Source organism: Lactuca serriola, chromosome 7, assembly GCF_051521515.1.
Source record: "Lactuca serriola cultivar US96UC23 chromosome 7, Lser_US96UC23_V15, whole genome shotgun sequence".
NCBI classification, from domain to species: Eukaryota; Viridiplantae; Streptophyta; class Magnoliopsida; order Asterales; family Asteraceae; genus Lactuca; species Lactuca serriola.
Window position 1 is genome coordinate 157,278,506 of NC_136414.1, and position 12,161 is coordinate 157,290,666.

Genomic DNA, 12,161 nt, shown 5'->3' on the forward strand with positions numbered 1-12,161 from the left:
GTTAGCCATTGGCAAGTCGGTTACCCCAACAAATAATATAAATCTTTGGAATCTTCATCAAATAACTACAAGAAACGGGACTTATAGGGACGAAAAATTTCGTCCCTGTAGGTTTAAAAAGTCGTCACTATAGATATCCGGGACGACATGTCGTCCCTATAGCTCTCGTCACCATAGCCCCGTCGCAATAGATCTTTTTGGTCATCGCTATAAATATCATCGCAATAGGTATCCTTTAGAGATGACATGTCGTCCTGTTCTAGTTCGTCGCTATACGGTGCTGGTCTGCATAGATGAAGTTATAGAGACGACATGTTGTCTCTATATGTGTATCTATAAAGACAACATGTCGTCTCCATAGATAGACATATAGAGTCGACTCGTCTTACCCTTTAGCAACAATATGTAGTCGTGGTAGATGCACATGTAGAGACGACATGTCGTCTCTATATATCTACCTATAGAAACGAAATGTCATCTCTATAGGTATGCCCATACAACTATTTTTTTTCTTCTCTATAATTTCCCAATTTTCATATTACAAAATTGCTAAAGCAATAAATTTACAAAATAATTAAAACGGTAAATTTAATTGCAAAACATTTAAATTCGATACAATCTCAAAACACTACATCATTGCATATTTAATTCATATCAAGAACAAAATTATTAACTAGAGGAAATTTGCAACATCATCACATGCCTTATCATTTGTGTACATAACACTACATTCTACATGGTTTAAAAAAACACCACCATCAATGAATTGCTTCTCATCATTTGTGTGCCTTTCTTTGCTCCCTAAAGCTGCTTACACTCTTCCCACTCTTATTATCTGAAACCTCATCATGAATTCATTTTTAATCATTTTTTTTTTTAATAAAAAAAAGTAAAGGATGAAGGAACTAGGATGAAGGAACTAGGAAGAAGGAACCTTGATCTTGATCTGTGGCATCTATTTTATCTTCATCATTTAATGTCCATCTCATTCAGTGCAGCTGAGAAATTACATGTTAAGGTTATTAGAATACTCTTACCAAACATAAACCCCAATTCAAGAAAGAATGCCAAGAAAGACTCTCACAACATAGAATACTCTTACTGAAAATATATAATGAAGTGGAGCATTATAAAAGAAATTATAAAAGTCTAAGAGTAGAAAACAATTGACTCGTTTTAGAAATGAAGAAGACTAACACAATAAGAATAATTATAGAAAGTGTTTAATTGTTTTACTTTTTCCTCATCGATCCAAATATACATCTGTGAAAGAGTCAAGGAATGAAGTATGATTAATAAATCCAGTTTACCTTGAAAGAATCAAGAGTGAAGATGAAACAGAGTGATTAAGAGACAAATCCAACCAATCACGAAGCTGTAGAAAAAGTTTGACCAAATTAATTTTTTTCCAAAAATTAGTTTTCTTAATAAAAAAAAATTGTTGACGCATTTCATCAACAATCTTCACGAAGTTCATCTTCAGAAGAGCATCCACATCATTCTTAATCCTACAAAAAATAAAAAAAAATGTAAATTGTAAATAAACTAACCACATTTTCATGATTTTTATAAATAAAAGATGAATAAATTTATATACCATTGAAGTCTTTTCTTTGAGCATATAACGAAGGTAAGCATCTTTTCGAAAAGGTTGGATTCCCATATATTTGTACAAGTAACTAATCGAGGCCTGATAAATAGAAAAGTTTTCAATAATTTAGTGAGAAAATTCTATCATATTCAAGAAAAACTGATGCATAATTCACTGAGAATCTGACCTGCTGATATTATGGAGGGTAATTTCGTCATTGAACAACTTTGCAAATCCCAAAATTTCATCATTAGCAACGGAAGCACCAAAAATCATATTTCAAAAAGCACCAAAATTTGTGACCTGTAAATCTATTTGTAAATAAAAGCATATTTCAAAATGGAACTAAAGAGGCGTTTCTTTTTCTAGAGAGAATAATTGTATGGATGAGATGAGACCAAATGACCATTTTACCCTTAATGGATTAAGCTGATTAAGTCAAAAAGAAACAACCCTCAAAAGTATAAAGATTAAAGTATCAACTATAAGCTTACCTTGCTCAAAAACTCATCAAGATCTTCTACTGCTGTTTTGTTGCTTTCTCCACTTCGAATATTTTGGACCTCTTTAGCCATCTCTTTAACAATATCTTGAAGAAACTTTGCATATTCTATTCTTGCATTTAACCTCCTTTTCAATGTTTCCTACAAACAAAATCAAATCAAGATATGAAGTTATGAAGTTGATTGATTGGTGTTTAGGAGATGATATGAAGTTATGAACTAAAACCCGTTCTTTCATTTTGTCTTGAAAGGTAGAAGGTAACATATTAGGGAAAAGTTTCAAGAAATAAGAAGTACGAACTCCATGAAGGGGACAATAATGAAAACAAAAACAGGAACAAGACGAAAGATATATGTTGTTGTTCGTGTTAGTTGTTGTCTCTCTCTTCTGGAAAGACTCTTTCCACCTGCAAGCTTAAGAAGCAATCTTGAACTGATCTTCACAAATTATCTCAGAATTAAGAAATCTTAAGGATTTCAATAAGAATATCATCGCACATTAGTACAAAAATGTCTACAAGCAGAAAAATGCTTTGATTTACTTATCGGCTTTCATGGATGAGTGTTGGGGATAGAATTTCCATGAAAGAGCTTGTAAAACAAAAGTAAAGAGCTAATTCATTGCCATAATTACTATTGTACTAAGGCAAAAAAATTAGCACAAACACTTTCCAAATTGCTTATTTCAATTATGAATTTCTAGAACTTATTCTGAATTTGCTACGAAAGACAGAAACACGATCAAGCACTTTAATTTCAATCAAATGGTAAACTCCTATTAAGATGTTGTTATTAAGTTATCTGCGCTTAGTAGATCTTAGTTTGAATTCTCAGAGTGTGTAAATTTGGTATAATCCTTAGTTCGTACTTCTAACATGTCCAACAAAGAAAAAATCAGGGATTATGATGATCATATGATTCGAGACTACATTAAAACATAACAAATTCAAAAACACATAACGAATAATAAGAAATGATTGGAGAATATATGTACTCCTAGTCTGAATGCCTGATTTGAAGTAGATGAGATGAAGAGGCTCCCAATAAATGAACACTAACCTAGGTTGCCGGAGTGAGGCTTGTTTTCGTTAGAATTCGTAACTGGAGGTGAAAATGAAGCCGGTAGTTAGAATCGCCGGCATTGAAGCTAATTACCGGTGGTTTTCGGCAAATAGCATGAGGATCGAGAGAGAGGAAGAAGATTTATCGGGAGTGGGAGGTGAGGAAGTTGGCACTGGAGAATTGTCGATTGATCGAGAGAGAGAGATAGAGAGAGAGAGAGAGAGAGAGATTGATGATTGAGCGTGTGTGAATGAAACGAAGGGGGCTGCTCTTCTAATTTTGAGCATAAAAAGCTATGGGGGCGACAAGTCGTCCCTATAGTTATCCCCAAAATGACATCCCAACATTATTTCCATTAACTGATTAAAAAAATATGTTATTTTTAATTTTTGGTTATTTGTTACAGCGATAAGTCATCCCAATAGGTGTTTCTAGAACGCGCCAAATCCATTTCCTTTCCCGCTTAACATGCTGAAACGAGAAGTCGTCGGTGTAGCTTCAAAAGTCAAAAAAATTTGTCAACTCTATATCGACGACATGTCGTCCCTATAGGTAGCCAATAGCAACGAAAAATATCGTCCTTGTAGATCTCATCCCTATAAATGTTTATTCTTGTAGTGAATTTTTAGATTTAGTAATGCTCCATCATGTGTTTTATTTTTTACTTAGCGGTTTTGAACGCCCAAATGGCTGGGGTTAGGTAGATCGCCAAGGAGTAACATAGGGCTCTATATATGAAAAGTAAGTATTCAGGAAACGTTTTTCTATATATTTAATTTGTTATTTTATATTGTTAGTTTAGGGTTTGTATTTTAGGTGGAGTTTCAATAAACCATTCCATTTAATACCGGCGCATATTATTATACTTATGTCAAGTGGAGTTTCACGAAGACCTAATATAAATCTATGATTTCATATTAATTATGATATCTATGGCTAGTAGCGTCCCCCACCCCCCAACAAATAATATAAATCTTTTGAATCTTCAGTAAAATTTTAAATTTAGTAATGATTCACGTGTTTTATTTTTTATTTAGCGATCTTGCATCCCCAATGGCTGGGGGTAGGTAGATCTTGCATCCCTAATGGCTCTATGTATTGAAAGTACGTATCAGAAAGAACGAAAGAGTACAAATTCAAGACAAAAACAAAAACATAAAAGTTAATGGAGCTAAAGTCAGGCCTATCTGCTTTCGTTACTGGGGGTGCCTCCGGAATCGGTATATTTCTTTGTCTACATATTTTTTTTTTTCATAAAAATGGAGACAATGTCGTTGATTCTAGAACTTATTTTCAAATGGATGATGTTCGTGATTCTCTAGTACTGTGATATACATACATGCAGGTAGGGCTCTTTGCCTAGCTCTTGCCAAAAAGGGTATATTTGTCACTGTGGTTGATACTTCTGTTGAGAAAGGGGAAGAGGTTGCATCACTTTCACAAAAAGAAAATCTCAAGTTTCATTCGGGATCATTAAAGTTCCCATCTGCTATCTTTGTAAGATGCGATGTGAGTAACCAAGGTGAGTTATTCATATTTTCCTACTTATTATCGAAATTGTGAAGTTCAATGACATTTATTCAATATAAACAGGAGAAGTGGCTGCTGCATTTGAAAAGCACGTGGAAGTATACGGGGGTTTGGATATTTGTATTAATTGCGCTGATATCGAAACTTCGGTGCCATTTTATGAAGACGAAACAAATGGATCAAAATCATGGAGACATGCAGTTAATGTGAATCTTGTAGCAGTTATTGATTGCACCCACAAAGCGGTATATATATATGCTTGATGGTTGACTTTGTTTTTACCATGTTGAACTATAAATCGGTAGATGAAGATGAAACTATATGTTAGGATTATTTACATAAAAAATAATTGGTTTTATATAGTACATTAATAAATCATCTATTTCCAAAAAAAAAATGCAGATCAAAATAATGGAAGGTGCAAAAAAACCCGGTGTGGTGATAAATTTGGGTTCGACATCTGGACTTTATCCAATGATTTCTGACCCTATCTATTCTTCCAGCAAAGGTATAGTTACATTACACTAAATATCTTGATTCACCATAGATTCTTTTTATATTCATATATATATAGTATTATGTTTTCTGATGTTTATTTTTTTTTTGTTTTGTTGTGGTTTTTTTAAAGGGGGTGTGGTTATGTTTACAAGATCACTTTCTTCCTACAAGGAAAAAGGCATCCGTGTCAATGTGCTTTGCCCCGAGGTCAGACCAAACTCCTTATTTATGACTAACTTTGTCACGATGATTATAAAATGAATAAACTAGATCTCTTTACGAAACAATAATTTTTATATTTAATAAGTTATCTCCTGCGAGTTGCCTAGGGTTTGTAACCATATGCTTCTTTTTTTAATATTGTTGGATTAAACTAAAACAAGTCTATGCAAATAAATATATGAAGTCTATAATTAAGAGATAATCAAATGAAATATTGTTGTGTGGGACTTCTGTTTAACACAGAAAGGTAGAAATAATAAAATGTAAAAGTTTGCTTAAATTACTGAAATGGTCAATGAGAATTAATGAATTACATCTACGTTCAATAAGAAACAAGAAACTTGGCCCTTAAATTAGTAAATAATAAGTGTTCGAAAAACTAATTAACTAATATTTATCCAATCCATCAATCTTCAACTTTCCGATTAAACTTCTATAAATCTCCTTTTTTTCTAATCGGTTTCTTGTTGAACTTAATCACTCCAAACTTCCCTTGTATGTCAGAAAAATTCACGATTCCCAACGCCTTAGTAAGTATGTTTGACTTTTGCCGTTTGGAGGAAATGAGCTCCACAATGGTTTGTCTATTCTCCACACATTCCCGAGTGTTTGCTGATTGGGTGGATACGGATCGGGTATCTGTTGAGAAACATTACTTTATCGCCCACATCAAAATTATGAATATTTAATGTTGTAAAAAGTTCAGATTAATGGGTCGGTTATTTGTTGATTCGGTATATTTAGGGTGTGGATTCGATTATTTAAAACCCTAAGGGTTATTAAAGCAAAGTGGGTAATATTTGCTCCTAATTGATAGCCACAAACCCGCCTAATTGATAGGTCTATCATGGCATCTCCACCAAAGTCATTATCCAAAAAAAGCACAAGTTCTTTGCTCCTTTAATCATGATGATACATGATATCTAAATCGATTGTACCTTATACATGATACTTACAATCAACACCGTGTTTTTGTACGAAATCTCTTGTAATGAGATGCACCTTATACACGATGCTAGTTCCCAAAGTATCATTTTAACCTTGAATTCTTATTTTAATCTAATGAGTTTGTGACCATAAAGTATATGAATAAGTTTCCAAGTATGCAATCCATTAATTTTGGATTTATCCAGTTAAACTTCTACTAATTACTATTATTAATTAATATATATGCAGATTAATCAAGCTAAACATGTGGGTTTTCAGTTTCTTAACCTCAATGGAAGCTCAACTTCCATGGATACATTGATACAAGGTACTATGTTGTATTATTTTATTAGAGGAGAGAAGTAAAGGAAAACAGATTCTTTAAATTAGGAAATTAATTAGTTGTTTGAGTTGTCATCATATGAAACAGGTGCCTTTCAGCTTATTACCGATGAAAGTAAAGCTGGCTCTTGTTTACTTATCACAAACAATGGAGGCCTTGAATACCTGCCAACTTCATCTCAAGAAGAAAAAAACTTGGCAGTGATCCCATCAAGAACAGTTTCATCCGTTGTTAATTCTACCATCGAGATCCCTCATAGCTTTGAGCAACTGTAAGTGTGTGTATGTGTGTAAATATATATTCGTCATCATTATATTTCCAATATTTTGATTTCGAGTACTTGTGGCATTTGACACTTGTGATGCAGAATTATTCACACACTTAGTAGAAATTTTCGGAATGCTACACGTACAGTGCGTGCACCCTTGAAATTGCCGATTAAAGCAGATCATGTTCTCTTAAAAGTCATATATGCTGGAGTCAACGCAGGCGATGTAAGTTTTTTGGGTTCCAATAACAATAAATCACATACTAATGCTTTTCTTTATTCACAAAATCACACACCCATCTAATAATCATCATTTGTTTGACAGGTGGAATATAGTAATAATGGTTACTTAAGTGGAACCAAAGAAGAAATCAGCTCTAAACTTCCATTTTATCCTGGACTTGAGGTATAATTAAACAATCATACATACCGAATCTTTTTAGAATTGGAGTTAAATTTCTGGATTCGAGGATTTGTTTTAAATATTTTGGATATATACTTGGTTCATGTTTTTGACCATTTAAAAAATAAAGGCTGTAGGAATAATTGCTCTAGTGGGTGATGAGGTTAAAAATCTAAAAGTCGGCACTCCAGCAGCAATACTTAATATTGGAGCTTACTCTGAATTTATCATGGTATATGATTATATTGAATTATTTTCTATTTTATCTCTCTATATAAACTATTTACTCAAATGCAAAATTACAAGGTGTAGGATCCATTTTTTTTATCTAATTTTAATTACCATTTTATATTATTAGGTACCCTCAGAAATCATTCTTCCTGTCGAATCACCATACCTGAAGTTGTTGCCATGCTTGCTTCTGGACTTACAGCATCCATTGCTCTTAAAAAGGTTCTATTAAATTTTAATTTTCAATTAAAATGTAATACACATATTTTTCAATTAATTTTTACCATAACCATCTATAATTAATAAATATCAAACCAAGACTTCATTTGCACGTTACCTTTTTCATGCAGGCAGCACGCATGGAGTCTGGAGAGACAGTTCTTGTCACTGCTGCTGCAGGAGGAACAGGACAATTTGCAGTTCAAGTAATTATCTAAAGCTTTTTAATAATCTCATCTAACTGTATATATCTGATGAATTACTCATGATTGATTTTCTGGGATGATATAGCTCGCAAAATTAGCTGGAAACAAAGTAGTTGCAACATGTGGAAGTAAGGATAAGGCTACATTTCTAAGGGACTTGGGAGCTGATCGAGTTATCAACTACAAAGATGAATCCGTAACAGATGTATGTACCTTAGTTTCCATCATCTAAAGTCGATTCAAGTATTATATACGTACGTATACACATTGTTCGTTAGGTTATATAATTATATATACAAATTAAATTGTCAGGTTCTTAAGAAGGAATTCCCAAAAGGTGCTGACATTATTTACGAATCTGTTGGTGGTGACATGTTTGATTCATGCTTCAACTCCTTAGCAACTTTCGGACGAATGCTTGTAATTGGAACCACCTCTCAGGTAATTGACTTAATAAATAAATCGTAGTATTTAAGTTCTTTTTATTTGATTTTATATAATTCTATATAGTTCTCCCTTATCACACGTATCTTTCCTATTTTTGTTTCAGTATAAAGAAGGGATAGGACATGAACCAAGAAACTATCCAGGAATTTGTGATATACTTCACCAACAGAGCAAGACTGTGGTATGTAATGGTTTCAAGTTTTACATCCATCCCATGAAAATGAAATGTCTAAATGAACCATATTTTAACATTTTGAGAGATGTGTTCAATTAGATGCCAAATATCTATAAGTACCCATAAAGGAAAACAAAAAAAACCAAATAAGTTTATGGATACGTAACATCTTGACAAACTAGCAATATTATTTAGAGCCATCAAAAATCGGTCCAACCTATCAACCCAACATCAACCTAACCCAAAATTAGGGTTGAGATTTTTAACCCATTTAGGATAAATTGGTCAACCTCTCTACCCTATTTAATTAAATAGATTAGATTGGTTAAATAGATTAGATTGGTTAAATACCCTATTTAATTAAATATTATCAACTCGATTTCAACCCACCAAACCATTTAAATTTAATATATATTTAATTTAACAATTACATAAATATTATTATATATTAATCTAAGTACTAATTTATAAATTACAATGTTGTATTATTATTTATGTTTTAAAAAATGCAACCTTAATTCTTATCTTTTTTCTTTGCACCATTTTTCAAATTCATTTCAAAATTACATATCTTTAATGTTATTTGAACAATTTCTTTGTATTTGTAAATTAGGATTGTGTTTTTATCATACTTTGATAGGTTGGTTTGGTTGGAAATATCTACCTATTTAAATAAAAAGTTGAGTTGGGTTGAAATCTTCAACCCAATTAATAAATGGATTAAACTCGAACCCAACCAAGGTCGATCCATTGTTAACTCTAATATTATTAGTCAAATTGGTATTTTACTTGGAAGTAGGAAATTGTTGTAATATAATCGGAAAATTATAACTTCAGAAACTTCAGTGCATATGTTTTTTTTCTTTCTCTTCTTTCATGTTAAAAATTTGAGAACTTGCAGATTGGATTCAACCTAGCCCATTATCATGACGTATGGAAAAGCCATTTAGATAGTATGGTTCATCTTTTCTCTATTGGAAAGCTAAAGGTATCATCATATCTATTATATCTTTATTAGCATCTTTGGGATAGTTCTTTCTAATAGAGTTCACATGCTACTCTTTCTTTGCAATCATATCAGGTTGGAATAGACCCTAAGAGCTTTGTGGGTGTGCAATCTGTCGTTAATGCAGTTGAACACATCCATTCCGGAAAAAGCATTGGAAAAGTATGCACATACAATACAATCAACTTGATAGAAATCTTGCATGCACATCGTTAACATGAATAACTTTTCTTTGTAGGTTGTTGTTTGCATGGATCCGAATTTCAACCAACAAGCGGCCAATTAAGCTTTAAGCTTACTAATAATCAAATGTATCAAAGGTGGTTTAAGTTGGTTTCATATTTAAGTCGGCTTCAAACTTAAGCATGAAGTAAACTTGAGCAGAAGTAATTAGGAAGTCTATTTTAGGTATTTCTTGTCTAATAAGGATTTTTATCTGGTAATCTAGTTAGATTAGGATTTGTTTTCCTATGTTTTAGCTTTCCTTGTATCTCTAGCAGGTCACTATAAATATAGTACACCATAGTTGTTTTATTTTATCCATTAACAAAATTTATTCTTGGACTACACCTATTCTCAAACTCTAGGATCGGTCTCGTACCTATCAATTGGTGTTAGAGATTTCGATTCATATGGGAACGAAACCCAACAACACAGATCGGATCACCAATCTGGACACTGGTGTTTTCAACTCATCAAGGAAGTAGCAAAAATATAGTGTGTTCTAGTTCCTCGGTGACTAAAGTTGATCGGGCATAGTCAACTCGTCAAAATAAACCAACACAACTTATGTAATAGGGTAAGTCGAGTCGAATCCACAATATGTTTGTGGTTAAATTTATTTGTTTAAAATAATCAATAAACTAAATTTCAAATTTCAAACATGTCACCAAATGGTTGTAACTTAAATTTAGAAAAATGTTCAAGCTTTCTAATTTAAATAATATTAAATCAATACTTAATTAATGAAAGGAAACAAGATCATTTTTGGTTTGTTTGTTTAGATGATTAGAATTACTACACTTCTCTTCCTCTAAATTCAAACTTAATTAGATAGACACAATTATCGTTAATTAACATGAAAATATATAATTTTAGGGACAGATGTAACAATCGATCCACGATGACCCATATCGCGTCAACTCCGCATGGCGTCCGAGGTAACTTCGTAATGAAGTCCATGGTAATATCCTCCCATTTCCACATAAGGATATCCAAAGGTTGCATCTTGTTGTGAGGTCTTTGGTGTTCGGCATTGACCTTCCTACAGGTCATGCACCTCTCGACGTACCAGGCTACATCCCGTTTCATGCATGGCCACTAGTGATCAGGTGGGAGATTTCTATACATCTTCGTTCCCCGGGATGGATAGAAAATATGGATTTGTGTGCCTCCTCCATCAGGATTTGGCACACACCGCCAGAGTATGGAACCCACACTCTACGATGGAGTTTCAATAGCCTGCGGCTATCATAGTCGAAGGAAGAAATCTGACCCACGATATGCTCACTCTTCCGGTGCTCCTCCTTCATAGCCTCCTGTTGAGCCTCCCGAATCCGCTCCAAAAGTGGAGTCACTAATGTCATCCTCAGGCAGATGTATCTGATTGGTTCAATGAATGCCTTGCGGCTAAGTGCATCGGCCACAACATTAGCCTTTTTCCGGGTGGTAGAGGATCTCGCAATCATAATCCTTCAACACGTCCAACCATCGTTGTTGTCTCATGTTCAGATTTGGCTGGTCCATCAAGTACCTCAAGCTCTTGTGATCGGTGTAAATGGTACAACGGACCCCATAGAGGTAGTGTCGCCAAATCTTGAGGGCAAAAACAACTGCCCCCAACTCCGGGTCGTGCGTCAGGTAATTTGCCTCGTGAGGCTTTAACTGCCTTGAGGCGTAAGCGGAATTTTACCGCGGATTCATTAAAGATTTCTCAAAAATAACGAGACCTTTGACCCAGTTGCTTTTAAAAGATGTGGATTTTAGTTTTTCTAATGATTGATTAGAAGCTTTTAAATTTTTAAAAGAGAACTTGACAAACGCCTCCATCATGGTTTCCCCAAATTGGAACCTCCCTTTTAAGCTCATGTGTGACGCAAGTGATTTTGTATTTGGAGCAGTTTTAGGTCAAAGGGTTGAAAAACATTTTCAACCAATTTATTATGCAAGCAAAAAACTTAACTCTTACCAAAAAGTTATACCACTACTGAGAAAGAGCTTTTGGTTGTGGCTTATGCTTTTGACAAATTTTGTCCCTATTTGATCTTGTCCAAAACAATTATTTTTACTAACCACTCTGCTCTTGATTATTTGTTTAGTAAGCAGGATGTGAAGCCTGGATTGATTCAATGGGTTCTCTTACTTCAAGAATTTGACATCGAGATCAGGGAAAAAAACGGGATAGAGAATGTGGTGGTTAATCATCTCTCACATTTGGAAAATCCGAAATTGACAAATTAAAAGAAAATGAGATCGATGATAACTTCCCAGAAGAATACATGATGATGGTAGCGGGTGAAGAACCATGGTA

The 12,161-nt window shown here is 33.6% G+C and overlaps 1 pseudogene across 1 annotated transcript; it reads left to right on the top strand.

Annotated features, from left to right (window-relative positions):
• The first annotated feature begins 4,266 nt into the window (after positions 1–4,266).
• LOC145063530 (uncharacterized) lies at positions 4,267–10,476 on the top strand (annotated as a pseudogene). The gene is made up of 18 exons (XR_013687979.1): positions 4,267–4,376; positions 4,502–4,678; positions 4,750–4,931; positions 5,089–5,194; positions 5,315–5,391; positions 6,583–6,661; positions 6,764–6,947; positions 7,044–7,170; positions 7,270–7,350; positions 7,478–7,579; positions 7,706–7,800; positions 7,929–8,003; positions 8,089–8,208; positions 8,316–8,444; positions 8,554–8,631; positions 9,527–9,613; positions 9,707–9,793; positions 9,870–10,476. The product of XR_013687979.1 is annotated as an uncharacterized LOC145063530 (transcript).
• Positions 10,477–12,161: the final 1,685 nt, after the last annotated feature.